The sequence below is a fragment of the Lactuca virosa genome, chromosome 5 (genome assembly GCF_052849685.1).
Source record: "Lactuca virosa cultivar CGN04683 chromosome 5, Lactuca_virosa_CGN04683_v6, whole genome shotgun sequence".
NCBI classification, from domain to species: Eukaryota; Viridiplantae; Streptophyta; class Magnoliopsida; order Asterales; family Asteraceae; genus Lactuca; species Lactuca virosa.
The window spans coordinates 215,798,820-215,808,445 of record NC_136430.1 but is presented as its reverse complement, the minus strand read 5'-3'; the positions used below and the strand labels follow the sequence as shown (position 1 = coordinate 215,808,445).

General features: G+C 35.3%; 1 non-coding gene across 1 annotated transcript; it reads right to left on the bottom strand.

The window, feature by feature from the left end:
* Positions 1 to 8,983: 8,983 nt before the first annotated feature.
* LOC145118105 (small nucleolar RNA R71) lies at positions 8,984 to 9,090 on the bottom strand. Its single transcript, XR_013713087.1, has one exon. It is a non-coding gene; the product is annotated as a small nucleolar RNA R71 (small nucleolar RNA).
* Positions 9,091 to 9,626: the final 536 nt, after the last annotated feature.

Below are 9,626 nucleotides of genomic sequence, written 5' to 3'. Positions count from 1 at the left end.
ATATAGCACATGTAATCGATCCTATATCCGAAGCATATGGGACACGATTCATGATGTCTCACATAAAGACTAAACCAGTCTTTTGCTATAATATTTCCATTTCAATTTGCCAAGTTCTCAAAATTCAGATTATGAAAAGGGATGCCGTAATCATAATCGAATTTTAGAACGCAAATAATGGACCCATATATAGAATTTCCTTATGTTGAGCCATTCCAACATGAAATTCATATATATATATCCTTGATTAAATACGATTAAAATCTCAATCTAATCTTTTAGAATTGAAATGAAGTATAATTTCATCTCCCTTAATTATAGCAAAACAACTTTTTCAACCCCTGCAACCTCACGAATTGAAACTTTTGTTTTCTATAATTAACATTGCTAACTTGCAACCTTTGTCATAATTATCATGCTCCCACTAACATGATGATTATTAGCATAACACTTATGCTCCCACTAGCTTTGACATGTACTCAGAAATCAGCTGACTTTCTTACCAAAGTTCAGATTTCTGATACTAGATTGTTTTGATAAAACTTTATCAAAATCATACACCTCTCTTAGATAGCTCACATGTGTGTCTAAACAATTTTAGAACTATGAAAAGGGTTGTCGTAATCATAGTCTCAATTGTTTAGACCTTTGCCACTTCTCACAAGTCCATGTTAGTGTGCCGGTAAACCACACACGCTCCACTAACGACTTTGAGAATGCAAATATCACAATTCCTATCTAGCTAAAATCTACTTAGTGAAAGTGTTTCCTCACCATCATTTTCATGAATCGGAGAGAAACCTTATGACACTTAGATTTAATAGTGTATGTGTTCTTATCCATGTGAATTTGTCAAAACCATAATCACAAGACAAGGTTAGTGACAAATCCAAACTCATATTGATTAAACTTGTGCAATCTCAAATTCTTGCCATTTGGCAGCTCAGGTGCCTGCCATTTCTTCCAAGTAGTTGTGCAACCAATTGACAACTATCAGAACTCCTATGCAAAGCCAACTTGAATAGGCACAAAAATTTCAACACGATAGGTTATAAACCTCAAGTCGTGTGCTAGTGAAGGACTTTAGGTTTTATTCTTGATTAAGTCTTGAAACTTTCAAGAGCTTTAAGACTCCGACTGTCCTCTTGACATATAAGACTCCCTTGTCAAATATTCAAGAGATAGTGCGGATTCTTTATCAAGACTAACACTTTACACAATTGGCCTAAGTTGCTCTCTGTTTTATCCAAAACATCACAACTTACCAATTTCAAATGCACAAGAGTAGATAACCTTTTACTCTTACATTTGACTAGTGTTAACAAACCCTCTTTAAGATATGTCACTCAAGTTACAATCTTGGAGTATGACTCTAAGAATTGTTTTGGAACGAAGTATGACTCATCTTTTTGATTTAACCATTTCAACAATTCATGACTCCTCTTCTTAGTCATAAGAATGCACTAAGATGACTTTAGAGGACCAATTGTGATATGGTATCTTAATCATTAATATGATCATAAACATGATACTAAAGTACTCTCCCATATTTTCAGATTTGAGAAACTTTTATCTTTCTGCCATACTTTGATTCTTCTTATTCGTTTTGTCTCACATTGAAACTTCTCCAATGCTACAGACTTATACTTAAACTTATAAGTATAACCATATTTACTGAACTTAAGTAAATCATGACGAATAGTCTTCTTGATCTTTTGTGGTGGACTTGACCAGTGCACAAGAATGTGTACTCGATCCCTTAGTCCTTTCCTTATTCACATAAGGAATTAGTCTTAATTTTCCAAGCTGAAAGTTCTCATTCATCATACTATACAACTTGCATGATTCCAAGTTTCGGTCCAATTGAACCTTGGGTGATGAGAATCTTTCCTTATTTGGTAATATTAGACACTACCACAACCGAAAGAATCAAATCCATTTTTCCGATATTGCTATCAATGGAATCTTATAAGCAACAACTTTTCACAAATGCCATTGTAAGGATACTTAAAATAAATAAAATCAAAACCTTTTTTCTTTTATTTTAAAACTTTGCGGAAAAACTTATCCTTACAATCCATATGAAAACCTTGTTGTTATCTATTCCTAAGCAATATAAATATCATAACTCTTAAGTAATAGCCCAAAATTCTGATCACCGAACCATGCGATTGAAATCCATCTTCGCGATCAGAATCAGCATGTACTTAATAGAGTTAGACAATGGACTTTACCTGAAGTAGAGCCAAACTTATTGACTTTAACATCCTTAGGTAAATTTGGCAGCTTCGTAACCAATGCCCCTTCCTTTGGCAATAGTTACCTATGGACCCTTGATAATGGGACTATCTCAGACTTCGCCTCTCTCTTTACCATTGGGTCAACCGAGTTGACTATGGCCGATCCCTTTCCATTGGGAAGAGAGAGCTTTACTGGATATCCAATGTCATCATTGTCAATGTCCATAGCGTTTTAGGAAGTTGATCTTAGAAAATAGATAAGATCATTAAGGGTCTTGTCTTAGTCTGTTTCATAGGATTCCCAAAAGAACTCACTATGTGACTTAGAAAGTAGTTGAGCCACCAACTTTCTCAAGACTTTGACACCCAACTCTCCCGGCTTGTCAATATGTGACTACATCTCCAAGATGTGATCACACCTAGACCTTGCCTTGCCAATAGGGCTTGAGTGACCTTAAACTTTTTAGGAACTTGTGGGTTAGGGAGAATAATTGGAGGAGGTGAAAGAAGTATGATATCCATGGGACATCATCTTCATTTAGGAAAGCTTGTTTCAAGAGATTTGGGAAGATCATAAATGTCTAGACCAGACATCTTTTTGGGAGATATTCAAGATAGTTGATTTAAAGTCCTTAATATGACACCCAATATGAAATATTAAGGCTAGGACCCAACAAACTATTTTATAACTTAGAAGAGGGATGCCGTAATCCAAGCTATAAAATATTTGAAGGTAGGTGAATGACGATTCACCAATTTCCACCATGAAAAACGAAATAATTTATTAGGTTTTAATTGGATTTGAAAGTCCTAGATCTTTGAGATTCATTGAACTGTTCAAAGGCATGTTTCAATCTCGAGTGTGCCCTTCAGGTTTTGTGACTGGGATGCCGAGGATCACAAAACAAGGTGTGAATAACCATGCAAATATACTTGGTACCCTTAATATTTACCCCTTAATCAGTGTGCCGGTTAACCACACACGCTCCACCGATACTATGATAAATATTAAGTTACCCTTTGCCTACCTTGTTAAGTCCAGGTTAGTGTGCCGGTTAACCACACACGCTCCACTAACGACTTAAGCAAAGTGCAAAGTGTAATTTCATGGGTTAGCACCAAATTCACATTTTCCTAAGTAACTAAGATTGGGTATTAATAAGAGTTTAGTTACTTAGTATTTATCATTAATACTTTTAATGAAAGGAGAATTACAGTCCTTGTCCTACCCGTTCGGCTAACGACCCTCCACCAGTCAAGGAAGCGGTGGGTGAGAGTGGATACCCATTAAACTGCCATTTTATAGGCAGTAACCTTATACCTCCCTTATAGACCGGCTTCGTGAATGAGGCCTACTAACGGTAAGACTGACTTTACTCTTATACATATATATAAATATTATTAACTTATAATATTATAAAGTATAAGGGTTGAATTTTAACTTTTAAAATTCTAAGGGCTAACTTGGAATTAAAGTATTCATAAGTGAAAACTTTTCAAATTCCAAAACTTGAGGGCAAGTTTTGAAACTATTCAAAACTAATTAATTCCATAACTTATGAGTTTAAAGTAGTTTTAATTAAAAAAAAAAAAAAAAAAAAAAAAAACTCTTCAAGGAACTAATTAAGGTTACATTTTTTTTTTAATTTAATGAAGAGACTCTTGAACCTCCATAACTTGAGGACAAGTTATGGAGTCATAAAACCATTTAATTAGAACTAGACTCTTCATTTTGTAACCTTTGCCAACTTTTATGAGTTTTATGATTCTTAAATGTGACTTTTCATATAACTTGGGGACAAGTTACAAAAACACACTTTGGAATCAACTCTTAGATTAAAATGGATTGAAAACAACTATTTCACACAACTTTTATGTTAATCTAAGAACCTCATAAGAACAAGATAATTCAAATCATCAATCTTCAAGAAATTAGCATGAACATACAAACTAATACAAATCTTGAAATTATGACAATTATCTTAGAAATTGGATTAGCATGAACATTACCACATCAAAAACAAGTTTATAAGTCCAAAAACATCTTAGGGTAATGTTCCTAGTCCAATTCCAGCCAAAACAATCGAATATATGCATCCAACTCGATTTTTCAGCTACTTTTGCAAGTATAACAAGAAAACAAGCCTAGGCTCTGATACCACTGTTGGATTATGAGCATTCTAACACTCCTAAGTGTACATGCAACCCTAAATACCTTGGATCTATGTTTTCTCTATTATACATACAATTATGAACATCCAAGGTATTATCCTAATCTAGCATACAAAATAATAAATATAACAAGATAGAATACATACCTCTTTGATGTAGAATGTCTTCATGAAGCTTGAGTGCCTAGTGCCCCAAGTGTGACACCTCAAATGGTTCACACAACACCAAATACACTTGGAATAACTTGAGAGAAACTTGAACACTCCTTGAAATCGTCTAGCCCTCACACTCACACATTAGTGCCCGATTTCTTGAGCCATGGGATTCTTTTATATGGTGGCTATTAGGGTTACACCATGTAACTCATAACTTTACCCATTCCTTATGCTCCATGGATTTTAACCTCCATGGAGTATCCATGGGTCACCCCATGGACTTAGTCCAACATAAGGAATCTTGGATCACAAGCCCACATATATAAGAATGAATGATTTACACAATCAACCCATATATTTAATTAGTCTCCTTTTGATCACTTAATTAATTCCAAATTAATTCTTGATCAATACTAATTAAATAACCTTATTAATATATATTAGAACTTATAATATGTTAACCAACCTTAAGTGTTATTTCTCTCATTATAGTCTATCCAAATGCATGATGTCGTGCAACCCAAATGGACCATGCCGGGTCGGGTCAAGTCTTACCAATTATAGTTATGGACTTAGACATTAATCCAACAGTGCACAGCCCGGAAATTGAATTTTAGATCGATCGATTTTATTTAAGTACTTGGTACTTTTACCATTTAATCAATTAAGTCCCTTAACTACTTTTTACAGTAATTATACCATTTTATTTTTTACAACCGTTTAGATAACATTTTTTTCTGATGCCCCGATTTTCATATGAATACAAAATATAAAATATTGTATACAAGAAAAAAAAGTTCAAAGTATAAGATGGGGTGAGAAACTTACTTGCATCATTGCTTTGGGATTTTTAGTATATGATGTTTCAATGGTTTTTTTCTGCCTCCTTCCCAAAACATAAAACCATTATTAATTTTTTTTTAAACAATGGTGCTAATGTTGTCTCCAAGGTTGATTCACTCGACAAGTCTGTAGCTTAACTGGACTCCAAGCATCAGAAGGTCACCAGCCTAGACTCCAAACTTGAACTCATTCTTAAATCTATCTCAATGATCAAAGATGATGGCCCCTCAGAACTCGATTGATCAAATCAACTTGACCAACTCATTTTTCTCCGATTGAAGCATACTTTGGAGGAAGTCGAACAGAAATACAATGACAACCTTGATCACCATATCTCCACCATTACTAATATGCTCAAGATTCATGACGATCAATACAACCAATGAACTGATCAAACAAACCCATGTTCGTCATGAAAACCAAATCCAAAGGCTAGAGAAGGAGATTCGAAAGAACGACGAGCTGAATCTGATTATGCAATATGTCCTTATCAAGCTGCTCCGAGCATGTTGGAACATTGTTGATGTTCCGAACAACAAGTTTGATGAAATGCTCTCGATTTTCAACTCACTGTTTGACCATCTCAAAGCTCAAGCCCGGACGTCAAAACCTACGACTCTCTCTCCAAACAGATAAACATGAGCATTCGGAGAGTCTTCAAACGCTTAACCGATCTCCAAACCAATACCAGACTTGCATCAGATTTCGGGCCTTCCGAAGCAAGAGGGGGAGAATGAGAAAGTCATAGAGGAAGAACAATCCAATGGAAGCCCGTCTCGGAATTTTTGCTCCGAGATGAATCGATTGATGATGACTCTCTTGAGGTTGAAATCATTGAATCTCTTGAGAAAGGTGATGAAGAAGATGAATACCTAATTAAAAATGTTGTTCTAGGACTTCAAGCTATCAGGGAATTGATGGGTTTTAGTATACAACAACATCCTATGGTGCACATACAACCCTAAATGCTTTGGATCTATGTTTTCTCTAATTATACATGCAATATTGTTTCCAAAGCATTAAGCCTACAACTATCATACAAAATGATATAAACAACATAAAATTGAGTTATGGAGTTACCTCTTGGTTGTAGCTTGTAGAACTTGTTGTGTTTGGCCTTAAGAACTTCGTGCCCCAAGTATTGCACCTCAAATGGAATCACAACACACCTTTGGAGAAATGATGACTTTTGAGAGAATATTCTTATACTCAAATTGACTCATGAAGTCTTAGAACATCTAGTGCACGATTTTGGATGCTAAGGGGCTTCTTATATAGTGTGGTGATATTGCCATATTTATACATGTTTTTAGGCAATATTTAAGTACATTTTAATTAATATTTTGGTCATTTGCATGGAATAATGATACTTATAAGGTTAAATTATATTTTGCAGCCAAATAAAGACATATTGAAGAAAATGGACTAAAAGCATCAAAGAATGGAACTTAGGAGGATGAAGACATGAAAGAATAAAAATCCAGCAAAAACACGCCCTCACGACGTGAGTATTGAAGGCTCACGACGTGAGTTGGGACATTACAGAAGATAAGCATCGCAGATCAGAATCCTTGTCAAACACGGATAGATACTGAACTCACGACGTGAGACTTACTGGCTCACGACGTGAGCGCGGATAATTCAGAAAATATAAATAAGACTTGATCTATACGATTTGAGGAGGTTGGCTGACTTGGAAAGGTTTCAGAAGTCGAAAATCACAGAGTTTAAAGGCCTGGAAATTGGTTTTAACACCAAGGAGGAAGAAGAAGTCATAATTCGATATTTAGTTTGGTACTTTTAATATGTTTTTGACTATGGATTGTTTGTGTTTATTTACTATGATGAGTAGCTAAATCTAGTTGCTTCTGTTAGCTAGATGAAGTTGGAACTCATGGTTTTATTCTATTGATCTAGACTTTTCTTGTTGGTTATGTCTTGTGTTTGATTGGTATACCTAGCATGCTTGATTTGATAACTAGATTGCTTGAACCTCTCATCCTGTGTAGTTAGTGACCATTAATCTGCATGAATTTGAATACCTAGTAATTTAATGAACATTAGATTATTAGAGCTAAGATCGAACCAATCTTAGTTAAGGAATTGAATTGTTAAATTTAGCTGTGCTAGAGAACTCATATTATGACCATAATTTGTGTTTGTCAACTCAATCTTACATAGCTCCAATAATATTCAATAATTGATTTTGTGTTAAATTATGTGTGACCATACATAGATCTACATGAATTAATTAATATTAGTAAATTTAGAACTGAATTGCTAATAATGTTTTAACTGGTAACCAACAGGAGTTGTCATAATTAATTTATAAACCATTGAGGGAAAGTGGATTCGAACTAACAGAAGTGTTTTGTTAATTGGTTGAATTGTGTTAAGAAATTAAGTTCATCTAAACTTGCAAAATTAGATAAAACCCACTACTTTGCTAGAAAATTAGGTTAATTTAATAGTCGATAAATTAATTAGTTAATACCGTTTCCTGTGATCGACACCCGACTTACCTAAACTATTCTATAGTTTGACTAGGTACACTGCCTAGGTTCAATTTAGTTAGTTAAGTTAGTTAGGTTATAAATTTAAAATTAGGTGTAGCTATTTGCACGCATCAAGTTTTTGGCACCGTTGCCGGGGAACGGCTTATTTTATTGTTGATTTATTTGCTTTAGGTTAATCGATCCTTTTTGTGGGGTAAAACCTGCAAAAAGTTTTTTTTTCAGCTTAGTTCTGTTTCAGTACTAAACTCACAATGTGAGTTCAGTAGTTTTTCGTTTTTCTTAGTTTTTCTTAGTTTTTCTTAGTTTTTCTTAGTTTTTCCCTTTTTGTTCAGTTTTACGTTTTTATTTTTGTTTTTCTTTGCAGTAGTTCATGACTAGAGGTTCCAACACACCTTTGGTGCCACCACTTGAAGATCCAGAGTCGACCCTTCACAAGAAGACGGATAAAAACGCAGGAGTGAACCAAACGCCAAAGAAGTCGTCTTTCAAAGATTTCAAATCAGTTTTTGGAAAGAAGACAGGAAAGAAAGTAGGATAATCAAGCATATCTTCAAAGGATAAGAGCAAGGTTAAAAGCTTTGATAAAAAATCTAACCCACAAGAATCCGAGTACGAATCTGACCCAGAATTCGAACTACATAGAAGTGAACCCGAAGACGAGCCTGATAACGAGATGGCGGACATTGCGGATATGTCCATGGGAGCTTACAAAAAGCAAATTAGAGATGATGCTGGTCCTGCCCTAGTACAACCTGCAATTCCTGCAACTGCCACATTTGATCTGAAAGGACACATCCTTACTGCACTTACGGATGTACCATTTTCTAGAAAGGATCATGAGGATGCGTACAAACATTTAGATGAAGTAAATGACATAGCAGATTATTTCAATGTCCCAAATGTTCCTAGGGAGACAGTCTTGCTGAGGATGCTACCAGTTACTTTTAAGGGAGCTGCAAAAGACTGGCTAAAGGCACTACCACCTGGTGCAATCACTACTTGGGCCCAAATGCACGAGCAGTTTCTAGAACAATTATGTCCACCTTCCAAGATAGCTAAACTCAAGAAGGCAATAGCCAATTTTGAGCAAAATCCGGGTGAGTCACTTTATGAGGCATGGGAACGCTATAAAGGATTGTTAAGAAATTATCCTCAATATACAACAAAAAGTGTCTATATTTTATGATGGTTTTAATGTCATGAAAAGGCAACTCCTTGATTCTCAAGGACCACTAACTAAGAAAAATCTGGAGGAAGTCAAGGAGTTGGTTGAAGAATTTGCAAAGCTATCTCGTGAGTACCACAATCCAAGAAATGAAGGAGTTAAAGGAAGCGTGGGTGGAAATTATGCAGACATGGCTACTGTACTAGCCATTCTTGATACTATGGACATGATAATGATAAAGATGGACCAAGAACCGTAAACTCCCATAAAGGGGCATTTTGAGCCCTAGTCCCTTCCTAAGCCTTGGATGCAATCATAGAACACTTCCTTGAGGGGTATAAGACCTCAAATCAGACAATGGTACAAATTACCATGAGTTTACGGTCGTAAACTCATGGGGGATATGACCAAAAACCGTAAACTCATGTGTGGTCACCAAATGAGAAGTAAACTCCAATGTGATGCCATATTCTCCTTAGATGCAACCCTTATGTACTCCTAGCACTTAAATCAAAGTGTTATCCATGTATTAGGG